Source organism: Protomyctophum parallelum, assembly GCF_964188405.1.
Source record: "Protomyctophum parallelum genome assembly, chromosome: 10".
In the NCBI taxonomy this organism is placed as follows: Eukaryota; Metazoa; Chordata; class Actinopteri; order Myctophiformes; family Myctophidae; genus Protomyctophum; species Protomyctophum parallelum.
The window spans coordinates 16,048,687-16,061,015 of NC_139704.1; positions in this window are offsets into that span (position 1 = coordinate 16,048,687).

Here is a 12,329-nt window from a genome sequence, read left to right on the forward strand (position 1 = left end):
TTATTCACACAAAAGCTTGCTTAATTATGCTCCCTTTAGTGTCATATTCAATTTCAGACCTGTATTGGCACGAGTGTCACCTTGCTCTTGTTAGGCGCGAGCCTACATGCACGGGACAGAGCAGCAAACCAGGCCATGAAGTTGTTTGAGTTATCAACTTCATACTATATGCACATATACTTATTTATAGGATATATTTATATAAGCACTGGCATACATATGTGTATTAATTAAGCACTGGATGGGGGATGTCTCCCACATAATGTATAATAATCCATCCATAGTCTGTGAGACTCCAGGCTATATAGAACCTAGGCTACAGTAATAGTTTTGTGTAAGTAGCTTACTGACAGTATTCAACCTTTCAAGGATAATAATATGGAGACTTTGGTAGAGTAAATGTGAGTACGGCTGTTACTGCAGTAGGACTGTAGGGGGCAGCAATACGCCATGGGTTTTCAACCGTCAGGACTTGCCTTTCCCTTATTTCCGTCTTGTCTCCTCCCCTTTTTCGTTTCCCCCATAAACTGCATTGTGGTCTGCCCTCCAGACATCTGCTCAGTTGTAAAGAGAATGAATAAATAAAAACAACTGCACCGTGAATGACGCGCCGAAATTTATGTTCCATGGAAACATATTCTGTTTTGATATTACAATGCTTATTGGAACATTTATGGTTCCGTCTGCATTTTTAAGTGATTTGTTTGCCTCTTCTGGCATGTCATGTCTTTGATGGGGAGGAGAGTCAGGGAAGAAAGAAAGGTGTGACAGTCGGTCCCCTATACAATTCCTCGAAGGATGGAGTCACACTGAAAATAGCAGATCTACAAAACAAACTACAAAGCATTGGGATGCCATGCGTTGTGAGCTAATAGATCAGCTAATTTCGGTTCACGACTCTGTCTTACGACAAAGTATAAATCGGAGGGGATGCTGCCGAGTTTGAAGGGAATTGATTTGCCCCTGTGAGCCCCTATTCAACTGGTGTAGAGGATGAAGGTACAGGCCTATACAGACTAGGCTCTATACTCTATCTCGGTTCACCTCCATATTAATCGCCTACAATTGTTTCCAACTGACGATATTCACACAGCAGCCACTATGCTCTTTCGTCACCCTTGTGAGGAGGTCCCCCGTAGGCCATGACTTCAGAGGCCTCTTCTCTGCTCATTTTCATTTGGAATCTTTCCGTGTCTCCCTTCTTGTCCTCATTCCTTTCTCCTCCCTCAGAGATTATATGGGGGTGGCTTGAGTAAAACGGTTGTTTCATCATAAGCAGCCTTTTATTTATTCCTTTACCGTAAGCTTTTGCTCCTCTGCATTCACTGAGTTTGTGTTATCTGAGAACACGGTGGAGTGTGGGCTCCTGTCAGGGGGTGACAGCTGGCCCTCTCTGCCCCAGGCTGGAGACTGCTGGAGTATGACCAACCTCTTGCCTGGTGCTGCCCCCCGAACACACACACACACACACACACACACACACACACACACACACACACACACACACACACACACACACGCACACACTCCCTGGCCTGGCCTGCTCCTTTGCGCAGCAGTGCAGGCTCTTGGATCCACACTGCATATGGGCCCCGCCAGCCATGGAAACCTTGCTCAACCCAATTAGAAGTGGTTGCCAGCTGGGCTTCCCCTCCCATTCTTCAAGCCCGCCCATCTAGCCTCCGTTTCCATGACTGCCCCCCCCCCCCCCCCCCAGTGTCCTCACGCTCCACCATCCCACAATCAGAGCCTCTCCCATCCGCCATCATGCCAGCTAGGCTGATGGGCATGCCGTCCTGTCCCTGTTGTGCACCGATAAAAGCAACTGTTTGCAACAAGGGTCCTCTCTGTGGGCACCACACTCACATGCACAACGTTCATATACAATGACTCATGTACCGTGATGATAGACAGACGGAGAAACACATACATACAGTACACCCATACACGCACGCACGCGTGCACACACACACACACACACACACACACACACACACACACACACACACACACACACACACACACACACACACACACACACACACACACAAAGGCTTTATTTATACACAGAGCCAAGTGGTACACAATCTCTTTGTCCAGATGTTTCTGTTGGTCTCTGGCCTCATCAGTTGGTTTGGGCTCAACGGGTGGAGGTAATAACCAGAATGTTATTGAGTTCATATCTCATTGGTGGGGGTCTAGTGCAGCCCTCACAAACACATTCTGGCTCACACAGGACCTGAGACAATCTGGGGTTATTTGAAATATTTTGTGGATTTCACGGTAATGTAGATGTGTTGTCCTCAGTGGACTGTGACGACTCCACTATTGGTGCAGTCGCATTATTGTTGTCACTTCACATTTTATGATTCACAACAATTATATAGAGAAACCCTTTTAGCGGCTGTTCATGGATCAAACACTTTTACCTCCGTAAGTAGACTCTTATAACGTCGCTGTCAGGTTGAAACCTTGTATGTCAAAAACCGTTACTTTTGAGGAAATGGAACGGAAATGTTCAGAAATAGTGACATTTGCAAGCTAACGCGCCGCACAGTGATAGGTTGTGAGCTTGTAAATTGGCTTTTTTCTACAATTTGTTGCTTTACACTCTTGTACGATGAAGTAGGGCATTAAGTGATGAAAAAACAATGCTGATAAGCAAGTATTCATGGATTCCATTTTGAGGAGTGACAAGGGCTTGTTATGTGGTGTTGGTGCCGGGTATAGCTGCATGTCAGAGTGTACGTGTGGCAGCAGACCGGCTCTATGCCCTCTCCTCTCCTGAGGTTTGGGGACCATCAGCCAGTGGCCACTGGACCCCTTTGTCCTCGTTTGTGACATGGCTGGTTTTAGGCACAGGCATGGGCTATAATTGATTTCTCTCTCCTGTCTTGATTCTGGCTCTGAGTCACCGACTGGATCTCCCCCTCAGTGAAACAGATGAATAAAAAGAAAGAGCATGAAGTTTATAGCCAGCAGTCACAGGGCTGACAGATGGTCAAAGCCCACATTATCAGAGCCAGATAGAAGTCTGCAATGTGGTGGTTAGCTTCTGAAATGGCTTCGGAGAGGATCGGTCGTATATATTAGAGCAGAAAGCATCGAGCCGTGAAGATGGGATGAGATATAGGATCATACATGGATCATCGTGGATGGAGCGACAAACCTATGCTCATATAACAGCTTACACTAATAGATCGGTGGTCTGATAGATGCACAAGGAAATGTGATTTAATACTAAACACATTTTTCCCAGGAAATTGAATTATTTAAATGATATTTATTGCAAGCACTGCTTTACACAGGGTGTATATTGCAGTTGGAAATACATTAATCAACATCACAATTTACATCGGTATCCACTTTATAAATATCCTACAGTGCTCCCCCTCCTCACACCCAGTGGGAAAATTGTACATGTTGGGATGTTTAGTGTCGCATGCAAATCTCAGAGAATTAATCATAATAGTTTATCTTTTTTAAGTTCCTGCGCAAAAATAGAAAGTAATTGTTTTCCCCCCTGGAGTGTAGAAATGAAACCCTTATTGTGTACCAGAGGCCCGGTTTTGAACCCCATCCAGTGGTTACCTCCGGCTGAATCCCATCCAGTGGTTACCTCCGGGGGAGCCCGGGTTCAAACTGGCAACCTTGCGGTTGCCATCCAGCCACTCTACCCCTGAGCCACCGCCGCCCCATGGGTCCAGTCCAATGGCGGCTCTTTTACATAGACTTTTATTGGAAGAGTGACAAAGGACTGAACCGGAAGTTTACGGAATGCTCGCACGAGTACATGAACCTCATGACTGGGCTATTTTCTGCACCCTCATTGGCATAACTCTTCTTCAATGGCTCTGCTTCTTGTCGCTGCACTATAGTGACCCCTGCTGGTTGGTTGGAGATCACGTAATGGTGGTGGACATTATGTGGCTGTTTACTCCATTCCCACCAGGCAAACAGAGGAGGTTGGCACTGCAGGGACAGCGACAAAAAAGAGGAGACAATGGGGGAAGCATGCAAAAAATAATTTGAGGGCTCCTATATACAGCTCTTTCTCCTAACTCGTGTCACATTTGCCATTGACAAAGAAAGGAGAATTTATGTCATATGTGTCTGAGCAAATCTGCTTTTTGTGCAAACACAAACATTAAATGCCATTGACAATGAAAGGAGAATTTACGTCATTTGTCTGAGCAAGTAACTAATAAGTAACTAATAAGTGTCTCATAGTTTCAATTGTGCCAAAAATAAACAGCACATACATCATAATTGTGATTTCACTGTCTTTCTGTCAACAGGACTGACTTAATCAATATAAAAAGATGTCAGCAGTGACAACAGGCTTTTAGCCTCAAGACGCGTGTGGCATGGCTGGACTGTCTGCAGGCACTGTAGCCCCTGTCCATTAATGTCACTGTCTGTTCCAATGCAGACAGCTGTGCTCAGACATGCTCCTAAACTTTGTTACCTAAGTTTATCCATGCCCCCCCCTCCCCACCCCACATGTGGGAATAAATGAGGCAATTAACAGTGAATGAAAAAATGTGCCACCATTGCCATGCAGTATGAGGTGTTTTGTGAGTTGCATCGTGTCGGAAAGCTGTGGCATTCTCTGACAGGAATGCTTAAAAAGTGGTGTTTGGTGTAATTATCATCATCACTATCAGCTCCCATAGATCCTTAGCACCTCTCCGGGCTCCGGCAATTTGACAATGATGCTAAATGAATCATACATTAATTAATGACGTTTCCTACCATTATGCACCTTGAAAGTGAACCAACAACAGCCATGTTATTATACATACGGTACTGTTTGCCCATTTACTGTGTCTGTCACATCAATTATTGACATTTTATTTCCCCACATTATGTGTTTTATTATAATGTGATGAATACATTTTAGTTCTGCTGCTTCATGCAAAATGACAGCTTTATTTACAGAAAAACACATTTTCCATTTGCCCTTAAATGGCTTGCAGACATGCTGTCCATTGTTTCCAACTGTAAGAAATGCACGATACGCTCCTTGGCGAACAACCAGATGAGAAATAGGACATTTAAATTGTATGCTGCGTTGAAGAAGTGATTGTCCTGCCTACCTTGATGCCGATTTTGTTATGGAGATTCAGACGCATTTTCATGGCAGGAGTCAGACTCTGGAAACGGAAAATAATGAATCCTGGTGGGAGGGACCTGTGCTTTTCCACCCTTATCTATGAATGAATATCTATCTATGCTATATGCACTTAAGGCCGGGGTCACAACATCACATTCCACACACTCCTTACGAAGCTGACATTACATATACTGTGGTGTTATTTTAAAAATACCGTATAGGTGTCAGTTTAAGGGCTTTGTTTCATACTCCTATTCTGAAATTAACCACTGGTTCACCAGCATTATTCTTATTAACTAATAATAGAATCCACAGTTTACAGTATAATTGTGATACCATTATAGAACTCACAATCATAACACACCTGTGAGCAATTTACACTCCACATTCACATATTTTGTAATGTCATACATCTTTATTAGCATGCTGAGAAATCATTACTGAAGTTAGTTGGCGGTGTTTGTCAGAACTGTACATTGCTTGCCTTTCCACAGGGAAGAGAGTGGGCTTAATCAGTCCCATTGGTGCATGGTTCATTCTCTTTCTGTTGCCTACTTTTCTTCTCTTCTCTTTTAATACATTATGGTCAGGTTCAATGGCTAACTACCATCCACCCCACTGTAGAATGTATGCAGGCCCACTGCATGTTGCCAAGGCAACTGGAGAACCCTAAGACCGCTGGTCATTGTCTATACTATCGTGAAAGGATATCTGTCTACTCACTATATAAGCCATGGTCTTGAAGAAGAATAAATACATGCTCTGCTGTCTGGAAGAAACCATAGGAGGTTTTGGGGAAGCACTAATACTTTTCATTGGTTCAATATTAAGTAAACGGTGTTCAATAGTCTGATTCATACAAAAAAAAAAGAAAAGAAAAAGACGGCTAAACAGGTGGAGTTTGGCAGGTAGTTTGAGGATCCAATGGAATTAGGAGGTTTTCGCCAAAGCACTTTTAATACTTTTGGAGTTAGGTGGTTTCCTCATGGACAGTAATCTTGGTTACATTGTCAACAATCAGTGTTTTTGGTGAAAATTCCTAGTTTTTGTCGTTAGTTACTGTTCTTTTTTTTTAAAGTAAATTTTATTCAAAGACATCATATGCAGTTTTCACAGAAAGAGAATACGACTCTTCGTTTTTTACATTTTCTCCCACAACTCCTTTCCCAGTCCTCCCCACCCACCCACCATCTTTCCCCACGAGGCCAGACATACAAACAACATACAAACACAGGTATAAAAAACAATAATTTGTATATATACCGAGCATTAGCTCGGTATTATAAACAAAAGTTGGCGACAGGGTGTCCATTCTTTGAGACACACATATGGGTATTTCGGGGCGTGGTCAAATCTGCCTTTATTGTTTCGGGCTAAAGACCTACATGTAACAACCTACGTACACGTTGTTACATGTTATGGTTTTTCTTTGTCCTACAGCAACACTATGGTCAAGTTTTGTAGTGTGAGGAACTACAAAAACAGCAGAAACAGAAGAAGAGAAGGGCACTACTCACATATGGGTATTTCTGGTTGTGGCCCGGATCATCTTCGTATGGACACTGTCGCCATCAAATTGGTCTACCCTACGACCCCCAAATTGACATGTATTTGGCTGCAGACCCTCATCTAAATATATTTTGTGCTAGGGGGGATATTCAGAATTTGTCAGATTCTGAAGAAAACTAACAAGCGCTCACAATTCAGATCTGCTTTTTGTAGGATTTGAACTCAATCAGGAGCTTTGGACCATGTAGACTAGAGGGTATTTTAACACAGTGAGCTGAAGCATGTTTTGAACACGGACATCCAGAAAACACACTTAACCGTTTCTCTGCTAAGTAAGTATCTATACGTCATTTGTCAGCCGATCGCCGTTTGCGGATCACGTATTTATATGCCAATATAACTTTTTTATTTAATACTTTAGTTCATCTTTCTACGCGCCCGGACAATATATAAAGTAGCTCCGATTGCATCTTCAAAGATCCATGTAGGTGATCCGGAAAAAAGAGGGAAAAAAGCCCCCCCCTCCTGAAAAGAGGCGGCGGTCTATGGGCGGGCCGCTTCCTTTACGTGTAGATGTCAGGGGATCTAAAATGGTCCATGATCTAGTGTGTGTGAATAGAGTCACATTTCACCCAACACCACCACAACACTCGATTCCCCCCTCCCCTCCTGTTTCTACATGGTTTCTCCCGAGGAGGAGGATGGGGGGGTAGGTCTGTCTCTCTCTCCGTCTCGGAACTGCCTAAGTAAGCATCGACTTGCCCGTGAACAATCTGCACCGGATCGTCATTGCACAACGTCTGCAACACACATGGACAGATCATGCATGTTTCCTTCTTCATATTATGAACTAACAAATGAATCACATTATCGAGGGACCGCCATGAAAACACTGGCCGCTGGCCGGGTTACATGTCTTCCGTTGGGAGCACGATCTCGGACGGATCACCATAGCCGTCAACGATAACTAGCTCGGTCGTGTGATTGTAACACTTTTTTATTCATTATAATTGCAGTGATAAGACCGCAATGAACGCGTCGGGGACGTCATCAACCCGGTTGTAATGTATAAAGAATACACATTTCCTCATCCTAAACCGTTGTGTTCTGTGGAAGCCATTTCCCCTTCCTCGTCGAGTTGTCATCTTGTCGACATCACAGCTGGATACCGTCGATGAAGCTCTTTGGGAGCGATGAAAAGTGCTTCAGAGAGGGGCTTGCCCAGACATGTTCCCCTCCTAGCTTGCAAGTTGCAAACCACTACCATCGCCGATCCAGTAACGCGTCTCACTATAGTTCTGAACCGATCGGTGGAATGGGACATTTTGTAGCCTACACAGATCAAGACTTTTGCTGCCCCCCCTGTTACTGCGATTGAGACAATGAAAGCAGACCTGTGAGATAGATTAGGCGAGGCGCGCATCATCAATGTAATAATAATAAAAATTGATTTTTATTATTATTACAGTATTAGTTTTTTTCTTATGAAAGCAGAGAGTCTTCTGTTTCATACGGTATATAGTATGTACATAGGCCTTATTTTGTGAATAATAGTTGTTCAGGTCCATGCCTTCTCTAAAGTTTTTATATCTGTCTGTCAATGTCTGTCAACTTCAACCTTCCATAAATCTGCTGTCTGTTCAAGCGAGCAGAGTTCAGGCAAAAGCAGGTGCTACAAAAAGGTCAATATCTCCAGAATGGAAGATGGTAAAATCAAAATGTCTTTTTAAAATTGAAGTGGACAAGTTAGGCTTTCTTTTGATGTATGCGTGATTCTCGCTATAAGAGAACATTTTGCTGTGGGCCCCGACATTTTTTTTCCCTTCAATGTAAAGTCCATAGCACACCAGGGCAAAAAAAAAGAATACTGTAGCCGTCAATGTGTAAAAAGCACTAAAGAAACATGTGTTGAGGTGCCGTAGGGAGGCAGATATAGTTGTTGGACAGCTCTGTGGTCTTTGGAATGGTGCCACACAGCGAGCAGAATGCAGGCACTGTTAGTATTCATCTCTTATAAGCAAGACCACAGGTTCAAGTCCAGCCTAGGGAGGCACCGAAGGCAATACTCATATCGATGTACTAAGTACAGTGATGTACAGTGATGCCCCTCGTTGTTTCCACACAGAGAAATTGGGTTAGGCAATAAAAATAACACCCACCTGATGATTTATGTAACCAAGGTCAATGAACTGCACTCACTGTGGCTGTGCTGTGCTATGCTGTGTCTGTGTCCTTTTCTGTTCTTAAACTAAACTTATTTATTCGCACTTACAAACCACTGTTCAATATTGTAATGCAGCCAGTCCAGTAGATGACGTTCACACATGTCTTTGGTGGGTTGTGGGTTCAGTGTCTGTGTCGTCACATGCAGTCAAAATTAGTGGTCCAATTTGTCCACCAACAGTTTGACCGCCTGCAGTTCTAGCTTTGACCAGTAGGCTTGGCGGCTTCAACCTTGGCCAGCCGTTCTGGGGGCTTGGAGGTGTCTATATATCTCGAGGGAAGGCAACATGGAGGCAAGCTTTCCTGAGATTCCTTGTGAAGCATAATAATAAAAAAATGTATTTACTAGCCCTTACCCGTTGTGAGATATTTACTCATATACTCAGATACTTGTGGCCGTGGGGGGTACTGCGCCCGGTGCGTTTTTAATTCACTAATAAATGTATTATTAATCATTAATGTGTCAAATCAAAAAAAGGATTTCGTTACGCCCATATTCATATGGTCAATGCCCGTGTGAAAAGTGGGAGCGATTGGTGCAGGCAATGAGGAGCTACGGCAGTGTTTCTGACAGACACACACACACACACACACACACACACACACACAGACATTGTTAGAATTATAGTATGACGATGATGATAAGGCGCCTTTCAGGGCACTCAAGGTCGCCGTACAACAGGTTAAAACAGTTTATACAAACACCGTTAAAAGCAAAACATAACTAAGGTACAGCTTGCAGCAGAAGACAACAGAGGTCAGCCATATGCCTGCCTAAACAGGTGGGTTTTGAGGTGAGTTTGGAAAATGGTGATAGAGTCCATGTTTCTAATATCAGGAGGGAGGGAGTTCCAGAGGTGGGAGGCAGAGCGGCTGAAGGCTCTTGACCCCATGGTGGACAGACGGGCTGGGAGAACTTTCAGGGTGATGGAGGAGGCAGACCTAAGAGACCGGGTGGGAATGTTGACGTGGACAAGGTCAGACAGGTATAGGGGGGGCGAGGTTTTGAATGGCTTTGAATGTATGGAGGATCTTGTAGTCGATGATGGGAAGCCAGTGGCGTTGGTGTAGTACAGGGGTGATGTGACTGATGACAAGGGTTCTGATGATAGTGGAAGCAAAGAGGAAGCTTTCCAACTTCCGACGTTCGGTAGGCCAATGAGAGGAGCGACTCCCTCTTTCCCAGCGGCGCTTGCTTTGGCAATGTAAACGGAAGTCCCAGAAAAGACGTGCTGTGATTGGCCAGTAGTTACTTCTCACTTGAGCGGCAGCGACGAAGCATGCCTTCAGCACTTCCGCTTGACTTCCTCGTGGATCAGTGTTATACCTTTGTCTGTCTCGAGGTACTTGAGCTCTAATCTGTTTGGTGAAATATATTGTATACTGTAGCTGCTTGACTATGACTAATCACATTAAGTCAAGGAAGGTAACATACAGCTTTAAGGAGAAAGAATTAATTAGCATAATCAGGCTGCTCAAAAAATTCAGTTGGTATAAAGCACAAGCAGTAAGCCCTAATGCATTCATTAATGTCTAATTTAATTGCAGCACATTTGAGAGCAGTTGCTTTTTTCATTTCCCTGCATGGTTTTCCATATTTTCCGCTTGTTGGAAAATCGACGTCAAATAATTGAAATTACTTCTGAAGGGAAGTCCCTAATAGGGGGGCAAAACATCGACATCCTTTCTCAATTGTGTTCAGTTTATTATAGCGTTCATCGTTTACAGCCACAATTTAAATTTTTCTACCAAAATTGGCCACATCGAAAGAAGCTCAACAGCTAGGTTTTCTAGTTCAGTTGCAAGTTTGATAAGAGTTGACATCTTGTATAACGAGGACAATTCTTAGCTAATGATGACAGTTTGGCAGAAGTTTATCTGTGTTCTTTGGGTCTCCTATTAAACTCCACGCCATATCTTGGTGGTACCAGTTGCTCTTTATCTATAGTAGCTGTTATTGGTTATTCTACCAGGATTCTGACTCAGAAAGCCCGATATCAAGTCCACTGGTATGCAACTACTGCACACATTGAGCCACACAATCTGGTCACATCATGTTTTATGTGGAACTAAGCAATTTCTTCTCCCTTTCTTTCGTAAATAACTATGAGCTAAATTCAGAATGGATCTGTCAGCTAATTATACAACTCTGATGAGAAAGTGAGACGTGAACACCCCAGGCCATTTCAGGTCTCTCTGACCCTTAATTGCTGCTCAGTATTGAAATGGGCCATGGCTGTAAATGATGAAAAGCTGTGAGACATCTTCACTTGAAATGGATGTCTTTAAATGTGAAAGACTTTCTCAACTAACTTGTCTCTTAAGTCTAAGTAGTGGTAAGAATTGGAAATAAGGACGAGGTTGAGTGGCACAATAATTCTTCACTGAACACATTATCAAGTTTATAATTAAGGCAATGAGACAGAGAAGCAATTTGCTGATTTAATCTCTTTTTCTCTTCATCGTGAGTTACCGCCTGCATGCATTGGATGGATGTTTTTCTTTTTCTTTAGTTGAACAACAAAATGTGTTGTGGATAAATGTCTTATGCAGTTAGTCTTTTAGCTCAATGTTCCCACTTGTTCAAAGTACATTTCAATGATTTTCCCTGCCTTTGAAGAGCGGCATCCATAATGAATGACGCCAATTTTCATCCCAATTAGAGTGTTTATCTCAGCTTAGTTCACCTATAGTGTTGCCTTTGACTCTTGTGGGGGGAGGGGGGGGAGTGATGATGAATTTTCATGAAGGACAAACACTGCACTTCAGATAAAAACAGCTTATCCAGCACAGGGATTTGAAGCTTCTGTGCTGGAATTAATTTCTCCAATTTGTTTGCGTTGTCTTAGCAGCCAATGTGGCATGGTACTGCTGGGTCATCGCTGTGTATTGGAAGGGAGAATAAGCTAGGTAGCTTCTAGGAGGTATACGTGGTGAGAGAACGGGGAGAGAGAGAGAGAGAGAGAGAGAGAGAGAGAGAGAGAGAGAGAGAGAGAGAGAGAATTGCAAAGCCATTCCTGTTTATAAAGGAGGTCGACTTAGCTTTCATCTGGTAAAATGGATTGTAAAGACCACATGGTATCACATCACTCCATATGTTGTTGGTAAGAAGTAACAGGGATACTGCAAGTCTTCTACACTGGTCAATCAGCTCTGCATGCATTCAAGAGATACATAATTATTATGTTCTCTGTTATCTACCGTTTACAGTTTGTTTCATGTGTACATTTAGATGCTGCATGCATGGTGAAGGGTGTGTGAGTAGACGATTGCAATGTGACAATATTTACGTAAGCCAGAAAAAAACAGATTTAGCACAGAGAGATCGATGGCTTTGTAGAACTGGAAGAGATACATGGTTTCAGCAGACTTCTGTACAGTAGGCCAAGGAACATACAGTATATAATAGGAGTGAGCTATTATGCTTAGTTTCCCTTGTCACTGCATACTTCTGCCCTCTCCCCTTCTGACTGTGTAGCCC